Here is a 10,791-nt window from a genome sequence, read left to right on the forward strand (position 1 = left end):
CGGCTACGGCGCCAAGGGCGAGTTCCGGAAGAAGCTCATGGGCGACGTGACGCCGCTCGAGTACGTGCGCGACCGCGAGATGAACATCGCCTGCGTGCTCTCCGTCAACGCGGTCCTGCTGCTCGCGGGCGTGGCCCTGGCGATCCTCGGCTTCTACTACTACGCGACGTTCGGCTTCGGCTACCTCCTGGGCTGCGGCGTCGTCGGCGTCGCCGTCGCGGCCGTCGCGGGCCTCGCCGTCGCGGGCGGCCGGCGCGTCGAGGGCGACATCAAGAAGTTCTTCCGGGAAAACGCCGGCGAGGTGCCCGCGGACACGGTCGGCCAGGAGCTGCTCGAGGCCTACTTCTACCTCGCGCTCCTCGCGGGCGCGCTCGCGTTCCTCCTCGGCGTCCTCATGTGCGCGAACACGGCCCACGGCGCGGCCTACGCGTCGTCCATGTACGAGCGCCACCCGGACCGCTTCGAGCGCGTCTTCGGCGACGTGAGCGAGGGCGACGGCCGCGCGGCCATGGTCGCGGCGATGACGACGGCGGGCGTGTTTCTCGTGCTCGTCGCGGTCCTGACGGCCGGCGCCGTCGCGGCGACGGCGAAGATCATCACGTTCTACGAGATCATCCAGTCCGCGCTGGAATGGGGCAACGCGTCGCTCGCCGTGCTCGGCGGCGTCCTCGCGGCGGGCGGCGCCCTCGTGCTGCTCTACCTGAGCGGCCTGGACGCCGCGGGCGTGGACGGGCCGCCCGAGGGGCCCGCGTGGGCCGTCGTCGTCTTCGGCTGCGCGCTGGTCGCGCTGGGCGTGTTCGGGTTTTGCGTCGCGCACTACGAGAACAAGCAGGGTTTGCGGGCGTACATGGGCCTCGTCGCCGTCGTCGCCGTCGCCTGGCTGATCCTGATCCTCCTCTTCGCCGCGGGCTTCTACGCGAAGCTCGACGCCGTCGACGACGACTGCTTCGACGTCCTCCAGTTCCTCACGGAGTCGTGGTGGGACGCGCTCCTCGGCTGCCGCAAGTACGCGAACGACGCGCTCGTCTACGACGCGGCGAGCCTCGCCTACAAGGCGACGCGCGGGCCCGGCGAGTTCTTCTCCGTGCGGTCCTGCGCCGACGGGTCCGCGCCGGTCTACGCGTGGGAGTCGAACCGCAAGGGCGCGGCCAAATACTCCGCGTGCGGCTGCAAGGCCAACTACTACGGCTGCTTGAACGGCGACTGCTGCGATTCCCTGAAGGCGGCCCTGGAGGCCAGCGGCCTCGCCGTCGTCCTCTTCGGCCTCGCCGTCTTTCTGCTGCTCCTCGCGCTGCTTTTCGCGGCCAGGTACCTCGCCAAGGAGATCACGGACGACTCCACGGTCATCTGCCTCCACCGCAACACGAAGCGCGTCCTACTCGCCGTGTTCCTCGCCTTCGTCGTCCTCGTCGTCTTCCTCGGCGCCATGACGCGCTGGCCCGCCGCGCGGGGCATCGCGCGCGGCATCGGCGCCGGCGACCTCAAGTGCGACTACGACAACGCGGATACGATCGACGTCGTCTGCCCCTTCTGCGCCGACGGCGGCGACGAGGACGACTGCGCCATCCCGGACCCCCACGGCGACCCGCGGCCCACGCGGGGCCCGACGCGCGCGCCGACGTTCGCCGTGCCCTACCCCGTCGTCGGCGAGTTCCCGACGCCGCGGCCGTCGTCGCAGCCGCCGCCGTCGCCCCAGCCGACCCGGACGCCGACGCCGCGGCCCTCGCGGGTCCCGACGGCGAGGCCGACGCCGGCGCCGACGCCCGCGCCCGGCGAGCCCTCGGCCGCGCCCGTGCTCGCGCCGACGCCGCGGCCGACGCCGCGGCCGACGCCGCGGCCCACGGCCGGCGACCCGACGCCCCGGCCCACGAGCGCGCCGCGCCCGCGGCCGACGCGCGCCCCGACGCTGTCGCCGACGCCGCGGCCGACGCCGCACCCGACGCCGAGACCGTCGCCGGCGCCGTCGGCCGCGCCGACGCCCGCGCCGACGCCGCGGCCCTCCCGCACCCCGACGTCGTCCCCCACGCCCCAGCCCACGCCCTTTCCGACGCCCGTGCCCGGCGCCCCGAGCGCGTCCCCCGTCTTCGCGCCCACGCCGAGACCGACGCCGACGCCGACGCCGAAACCGAGCCCCGCGCCGACCGCGGCGCCGACGGCCGGCTGCGACGTCCGCCTCACGAAGATTTTACAGCGAACGAGCGTCTGCGGCTGCCAGCTCTGGCTCGGCGACGTCGACCCGACCCAGGACGTCTGCACGGGGCTCCACGAGGGCTTCGTGACCTGCGCGACGCTGTCGACGATGAACGGCAAGTGCCCCGCGGGCTGGACGTTCTGCGACGAGACGGACGTCGACGACGTCGCCGCGACGTCGGGCCGCTGCAAGCGCTACGCTAACGCCTTCGGGCTCGACGTCGGGCGGGCCGCGCGCGACGACGCGCGCGCGACGACCGTCACGGCGACCGTCGACGGCTACGGCGAGCTCGCCTTCCAGGACGTCGCGGGCGTCGCGCAGACGTCCGCGGTGAGCGGCCAGGACACGGTCGTCACATTAAGCGGCGCCGCGGCGGACGTCGCCGTCGCCGTGGCGAACTTCACGTTCTGCCCGCGCTGCGTCGACAAGGTCTACGAGTTCGGCTTCTCGCTGTCGTCCGTCGCCGGCGCCTGCGACACGAACGTCGGCGACGTCCACACGCTGGAGATCGAGGCCACGACGTCGCTCGCCCGCGTCTACTCGGGCCGCGTCGTCGCCGCGGGCTGCGGCGGCAACTGCTGGGCCGACGGCGTCGCGGGCGTCGCCGTCGCGGCCGCCGTCGACGGCGACGACTGCCCGACGTCGTCGCCGACGCAGGTGGCGCAGGTGGCTCTCGCCTGGGAGCGCCGGCGCCTCTCGGGCTTCGCCGTCGTCACGGACGCCGACGGCTACTACGAGGTCACGGTCCCCTACGCCGCGCGCTACCACCGGGGCAACGCGACGCTGACGTACTCAAAGGCGGACTACTTCGCGCAGCAAAAGCAGGTCGAGCTCGGCGCCCTGGCGTCCCTCGCCGAGACGGACCGCTACTACTGGGTGAGCGGCGCCGACGGCGAGTACTGCGAGGACGGCTCCACGGGCACCTGGGCCAGTACGTCCAAGTGCGCGGCCGCGGGCGTCGACACGTGCGCCATCTTCGCGGGCCAGTACGGCCTCGACGACAGCTACTGCGGCTGCTGGGACCTCGACGACGACGGTTTGGGCCGCTGCGTCGGCTCCGGGTCCGTCTGCGCGGGCTGCTACGGCGAGACGTCGGGCGACGACGCGAGTTACGACTTCGGCGACCCGGGGTCCGCGAGCGACGGCGCCTGCCAGGCGAGCGACGGCGCCTGCGCCGCGGCGCCCTGCGGCGCCGGCGACGTTGCATGCAGCGGCTACCCCTGCGACTGCTCGGCGACGTCCGCGGCGCGGGGCGCACGCATCTCCGCCGTCGTCTACCTCGCGTCGTCCGCCGCGACGTATGCCCCGACGACGGCCGCGCCCGCGTCGACGGAGCGCCCGACCTACGCGCCGTCGACGGCGAAGCCCACGGTGTCCCCGACGCCGGGGCCGACCTACGGCCCGACGACCGCGAGCCCCGTGCCGCGTCCGACGCCGAAGCCCACGGCGAATCCGTCGTCGAAGCCGACGCCGTCGCCGACGCCTTCCCCCGTCGTCGCGACCGTCGCGCCGACGCCCGCGCCGACGCCCGATCCCACGTTCCCCCAACCGACGGTCAACCCGACGACGTCCTACTGCCCGACGTCGCTCTATTCCTCCCAGGACGCGGACTTTTGCGACGCCCAGGGCGGCACCGTGCTCCGCTCCGCCGCGGCCTGCGGCGTCGACGGCGGCGCCCAGTGGAGCGCGTGGACCCGCTGCGGCTGCTGCAAGGCCTACCCGACGCCGCAGCCGACCTACGCGCCGACGACGACGCTCCCGAACTGCGCGCTCGGCGGGACCGCGTCGCAGTCGTCGACGGACTGGGTCTTCAACGGCGAGACCTTTTACGGGGGCGCGCCGTCGGCCGTCGACGGCGTCGACGCCGGCGGCGTCTGGGAGCCCTTTGCGCGCACGCAGCCCGCGATGGCTGGTGCGAGCCCGCCGGCGACGTGGTCGGTAGACCTCGGCGCGGACTGCGAGGTCGGCGTCGTCGACGTCTTCGTCGTGGACCCGAGCTTCGTCGCCGACGTGGGCGACGTCGACGGCGCCGTCGTCTCCGCCGGCGGCGCGACGTGCGGCACCGTGAATTATATCGCCGGCGTGCTCCAGTACTCGTTCGCGTGCGGGTCCGCGCGCGCGACGGACGTCACGCTCACGCTCGCGAGCGGCCGGCTCACGCTCGCGGAGGTCGCCGTGCGCTGCGGCGACTGCCTCGCGCCGTCCGCCGCGCCGAGCGCGCCGCCGACGCTCCACCCGACGACCTTGGTGGGCGTCGAGGCCGCGCTCGTCTGCGTGGACACGGGCCAGGGCGGCGCCGAGGGGTTCCCGAGCTGCACCGTCGACGTCGAGGGGTCGTCGGCGTCCGCGCCCGCGCCCGGCGTCGGCGGCGACGTCGAGGCCGCGGTCGAGGTGCCGTCGGCCGTCGAGGACGGGTCGGCCGTCGTGGGGTCCTGCCCCTCGGCGTCCTGCAGCGTCGGCGCCGTGGGCACGAGCCGGACCGTCGCCGACGGCGCCGTCGCGTCCGCGCTGCTGCCCTTCGTCGGGCCCGTCCAGGACGACGAGGTCGTCTTCGTGCTCGTCTGGGGGCCCGTGGCCGACGCGGCGGCCTTCGACGACGCCATGGGCACGCCGCTGGACCTCGACCTCGAGCTCACGTTCCTCGCCGACGACGCGAACCGCTGCGTCGTCGCCGCGGGCGTCAACGACTGCGGCGACGCGGCGCGCTACGCGGACGCGCGGGGCGAGATCACGGTGCCGTCGGCGGCGGCGCCCGCGGCGACGCGGCCCGCGGCGGACCGCTACGGCGTCGAGGCCATCAAGCTCCACGAGACGCACGACACGACCTACACGCTCTGGGTGCGCCACGGCGACGCCGGCGACGACGGCGCGCAGCCCGTCGAGGCGACGGCGCCCCAGATCTACGTCTTCACGGCCTCGGGCCTCATCGGCACCTTTTATGCAAATCCGCATGCCTGCACGGCGACCTCGGCCGCCGGCGCCCTCGCGGACTGCGCGGCCCAGTACGACTCGCCGAGCTTCGCGACGCCGACGGAGCCGCTCGCGTCCGGCGCCGCGCGGCCCGTGTGGTCCGCGCCGGCCGCGAACCGGCTCAACGCCGAGTACACGCGCGCGCTCTGCGTGGCCACGTCCGTCGGCGACGACGGCGCCGTCCTCGGCGCGTCGATCTACGAGTCGCAGAAGCACTTCACGGCCGCGGGCTACAACAACGCGATGCTCTCGACGTCCTGCGGCCTCGACGAGTGCGACGTCTACGGCGACGCGGGCGTCTGGCGCTGCAGCGAGGTCATCGAGAACGGCATCTACGCCTGCCCCGGCGCCTACGAGCACATGCTCTTCTGCCCCACGGGCACCTACTGCTCCAACGTCAACGGGCCCACCGACGACGTCACGGACGCCGCGACGGTCCTCGCGGCCATGTGCAACGTGCCCATCGTACCCCTGGACTAACCCTGTTCCTTGTCGCTTGGAACCCCTGAAGCCTTCAGTGAAGGGGACTAACCTTGTTTCCTTGTCGCTCAGGGGGTCGTGGCGTCGCCGTCGCCGTCGGCGGCGGCGTCGTCGTCGATGTCCCGGAAAGACTTCGACCCGAGCTCGGTCGTCGCCGTCGCGAAGTCGGCGCGTAGCGCGTCCAGCGCGCGGGTGCCCGTGGTTCTCATGGAGAGCAGCGACGACGCGCGGCCGACGATGCCGCGGTTCGGGGTCTTGGGCGCCGCGGCGGCCGCGGCGAGGTTGAGCTTGTGGCGCGCGAGCGTCGCGTGGGCCGCGCGGCCGGCGAGGTCGCAGACGTTCGCGAGCGCGGGCCCGTGGACGCGCTCGAGGTTCTCCGCGACGTCGGCGGCCCGGAGCGACTCGAGCGTGTCGAGGTCGTCGCGGAGCGCCTCCCAGGACGCAGTGTCGACGTGGAGGAAGTGGTGCAGGAGCGCGTCCCGCAGCGGCGGCAGGGGGCCGTCGGAGTCTTTCAGGTCCGCGAGGAACGTGTCCATGAGGAAGATCGTCTCGTCGTCGTCGCGCCACCAGCGCCGCTCGGCCTTGAGCGCCGCGAGGAGGCCGCCGGCGTCGCCGCGCAGGCAGCTGCGGAGCCGCGCGATGGCGGGCGGCCGCGTCGCCTGGTGGACGAGGACGGCGACGCAGACGAAGCCCACGAGGACGAGCGGGATCGCGAACTGCAGCATGCCGATCCGCCGCTCGTTGCCCGAGTAGTCCTTCTTGTCGTCGACGCAGTGGTCCTCCGCCCAGTGGAGCCACATATCGTCGATGTTCCATTTGCCGCGACACTCCGGGTCCTCGTCGGACGCGCTGCAGTAGCGCAGCTTGGTGATCCAGTAGCTCAGCGCGTCGCGGACGCCGACGTCGAGGCCGTCGCGGACGCCGACGGCCATGTCCATGTCGCCGTAGCGGAGGGGCTGCGCCGGGATGACAAGGTTCGCGTCGCAGTTGTCGCGCAGGCCCGCCAGCAGCTCGAGCGTCGCGCTCGAGTCAACGTAGGCGTCGCAGTCGCCGTCCTCGAGCTTGTCGACGGCCTCCTTGGGGAAGCGCGGGTCGATCTCGACGAGGTCGATCTCCGGGAAGAGCTCGGGCATGTGGGCCGCGTAGGCCGCGCCGCGCTTCACGCAGGCCTTGAGGCCCCGGCGGTTCATCTCGTCGAGGCTCGAGACGCGCGGGTTGTGCTGCGAGACGATCATGATCTGCGCGAGGTTGGCCGTGTACGTCGCGATCCAGATCACGGCGAAGAGGCACCAGGTCAGGTTGACGACGGAGCCGCCGCGCGTTTTCGTGGACGCCTTGTCCATGCTGAACAGCGCGTAGAGGCTCGACGCGAGGGAGGAGGGCCAGTAGCGCCGCGCGGACTTGAGCGTCAGAAATCCGCTCTTGCTCGCCTTGCGGCCGCGGCCCGACGACTCCGCGACCCAGAGCGCGAGGGACACGAGCACGGCGCTGCCGACCGTGAGGAGCCAGACGTCGGGCGTGAACGGCAGGAAGATCTTCGTGACCTCCTTCCAGAGGTCGTCGTCGTCCTCCTTGACGAGCAGGCTCAGGCCGACGTCGCTCAGGAACGGGCTCGTGAACCGCGACACGGCCGACCGCCCGACGGTCACGTAGTAGAGCGCCCAGTAGACGTCGGTCGTGCCGAGTTCCGTGACGTCGTCCTGCGCGCAGCCGTACTGCGTCGCCTTGAGCGCCGGCGAGTCGCCCTCGCGGCACCGGCTCCCGTCGCCCGACGCCGCGTGCAGCGAGTACGTGAAGCCCGCGTGCGCCGCGACGGCGTCGATCATGTCGACGAAGAAGCCCGTCCACTCGGTCGAGCTCGTGACCGTCGTGAGGTCCGGCGTGAGCATGTTGATGTACTGGCCGTCGCCGTCGTGGACGCTCGTGATCTTCAGGTGGACGCCCGTCAGGTCCGTGCGGATGGCGCGAGCGCTCGCGGCGAGCGCGGCGACGAGGACGAGGGCGCGTGCGGGCATGACTGACGACCTTCTCGTCCTGGATGCGGTTCGCCTCGTGCTCGATGGACGCGAGGTGGCGCTCGTAGGCCGACGTGGATTTTACGACGAGATCCGTTTTGCGATCTGTCGAACCGCTCGGTATTGCTCGGCTCTCAACGCTCTCACCTTCGAGACGAGTTGTTTTGTGAAGATGCGTCGAGCGGTGCGAGGCGCAAAGATGCCCTTCGATGTCGTCGTTGTCGTCGCAGTGCCGTATGGCAGCCCGGCCTCGACTCCCATTCGCTCGAGGACGATGAATGCTCTCTGGGAGCCGCTGGACCCGGCGCACGGGAGCCGGCGGCCGTCGTTTTCGGCGTCTTGGCTGGGGCGCGCGTCGAACGACTTCCAGTCGACGCGCGACGACAGCGACGACGACGACGACGACGACGCGAGGCGCCGGGGGCGCCAGACGCTCGTCTTCCACAGCGGCGCCCTCGTCGTGGGCATCCTGGCGGGCGCCATGGCGTCGATCTACGACATGGTCCTGCGCAACATGATCCGCTGCTTCTGGGTCACCGTGCCGCGGCGGCTCGGCGCCGCGACGCCCTGGTGGTTCGCGATCGCCATCTGCGCGGCGACGGGGCTCGTCGTGTCGCTGCTCGGCGAGTGCCTGGCGTCGCCGTCGAACGTCGACGAGTGGATCGACAGCGTGCACCGCCCGCTAAAGGCGCCGGCGCCGACGCCGAGGAACTTCATGCCCATGATCGCGCTCACGACGATCACGGCCGCGGGCGGCATCTCCGTGGGGCCCGAGGCGCCCATGGTCACGCTCGGCGGCATCATGGGCGCGAAGCTCGCGCGCGTCTGGTTCGGCGACCGCGACGCCCACGCCATCCGCGTCATGTCCCTCGCCGGCGGCGGCGCGGCGCTCTCCGCGTTCTTCTCGATGCCGCTCGCGGCAGGGCAGCACAAGAGAGCGAAATTCCCAACTTCAAAGGCTCATATCTCGGCCGTTTTCCACTCGTTTCGGCTGATTTTTGGACGAGCGATCATCTCTCGGAACGGTCTCGAAGCGTGGATGTTTTTTTCGGAACGAGCGCGCGCGGAACACTCACGTTGAAGCGACGTTGAATCACTCTTGTGCCGCCCAGGCTCGCGGGCGCGATCTTCGCGCTCGAGACGCCCCACGACGGCGTCTCGGGCATGCAGTACTTCGAGGCGCTGTCGCCGGCGGCCATCGCGTCCGTCGCCGCGCTCTTCACGCGCTGCCTCCTGCTCCAGGAGGCTTTACGGGGCAAGTACCTCTACAGCCACGAGCAGGCCGAGAGCCCGTTCGTCGACCTCGTCGTGTCGCTGGGCACGGGCCTCGCCGGCGGCCTCCTCGCCGTGGCGCTCACGGGCCTCTTCCGCTGGAGCAAGTGGGCCGGCGCGGCGGCGGTGAAGCGGGCCGAGGGCGACCCCGACGACGACGACCGGTGCAAGCCGGGCGGCCGCGCCGCGCGCGGCGCGGCCGCGCGGCTCGCGCTCCGCGTCGCGACGGGCGCCCTCATCGGCGCCATCGGCGTCTACTTCCCCCACTCGCTCTTCTGGGGCGACGAGCAGCTCCAGTCCATCATCGACGACGGCAAGACGCCGCTCAAGTGGGTCTGGCGGTCGGACGCGCTCGACGAGTTCGCGTGGACCAAGTCCGAGGGCCAGCGCATCACGCACACGGGCGCCCTCGGCCTCGCCGCGGCGAAGATCCTCGCCATCGCCCTCAGCCTCGGCGGCGGCTTCCCGGGGGGCATCATCTACCCCTTGTTCGTCGTCGGCGCGTCGTGCGCGCGGGCCATGCAGCACCTCGTCGCCCACTCGCGGTCGCCGGCGCTGACGCTCTGCATGATGGCCGCGACGCAGTGCGGCGTCACGCGCACGCCCATCTCCACGGCCCTCATCCTCATCGTCACCGCGAAGAGCTTCTCGCAGTCCGCCGGCCAGGAGCAGCCCGCGTTCATGCCCGTCGTCTTCCCGCTCCTCGTCATCTCCGTCGTCACGTCCATGCTCGTGTCCAACTTCTTCACGCCCGTGCGCTACTACGGCAAGCAGCGCCAGCGCGTCGGCATCAAGCGGCTCTTCCGCGACGACGCGCCGGCCGCGGCGAGCCGCGCCGCGAGCCGCGACGACGCGCTCGACCACGCGGCCCGGACCGCGTCGGCGTCGACCTACAACCGCGTGTAATGCTTCTTATCTTCTCGAGACTTGGGCGCGTCCGCCGGGGGGTATCTTCAGGGCGCGGCGTGCGCCGCGTTCTTGAGCGGGCTCTCGTGCGCGATCTTGGCCTTCTTCGACGGCGACTCCTCGTCCTGGGTCGCGTCGTAGTCGAAGGGGAGCTTCTTCGCCGGGTGGGGCGCGACGGGCGCCTGCGTCGCGTCGTCCTCGTCGTCGAGGACGATGACGTCCTCGGACGACGCGCGCGCCTCGGCGACGCGCTCCGCGGCCCGCTGGAGGGGCACGAGGGCCTCGGCGCCGCGGACGCCGCGGAACGTGTTGTCCGCGGGCTGGAACTGGGTCTCGGCGAGGCCCTGGCTGTCGCCGGGGCCCTGGCTGTCGCCGGGGCCCTGCGTGCCGTCGGCGGGCAGCGCCGGCTGGCTGTCGGGCACGAACGTGTCGCCCGCGCGGCTGCCGGCCGACTCGGGCTCCGGCGCGGCGGCCTCGTCGAGCTTCGCCGCGAGGGCGTCGAAGGCCGCGTCGAGGGTGCGCTTGAGGCTCCGCGCGTCGTCGCGCGCGGCGCGCGACAGATCGCGGACCTGTGTGGAAATCAACCACTGGTTTGGGGGGTCCCCGCCAAACTTCAGAATTCTCTAGCTCGGTCACATCGAAGTCGATTCGGCTAATTTTTGGACGAATCGATTGCTCTCATCGAGTTCTCGAAGCACAGCAGAAAGCCTTGCGTCGAAACGGTCGCATACGCGCACATTGAAGTCGGGTTGAAGATTTGATTTCCACACAAGTCGCGGACGGCGTCCGCGACGTCCTTCTGGCGGCCCGCGTCGTGGCGGAGCGTCTCGCCGAGGCGCCGCGACCGCTGGAGCTCGAAGGCGAGGTCGTCGGCGCTCCGGCGGGCGGCGTCGCAGGCCGCGTTGGCCGCGTCGCGCGCGTCGGCCGCCGCGGCGCGCTTGCCGTCGGCGTCGTCGC

Source organism: Aureococcus anophagefferens (assembly GCF_000186865.1).
Source record: "Aureococcus anophagefferens unplaced genomic scaffold AURANscaffold_1, whole genome shotgun sequence".
In the NCBI taxonomy this organism is placed as follows: domain Eukaryota; class Pelagophyceae; order Pelagomonadales; family Pelagomonadaceae; genus Aureococcus; species Aureococcus anophagefferens.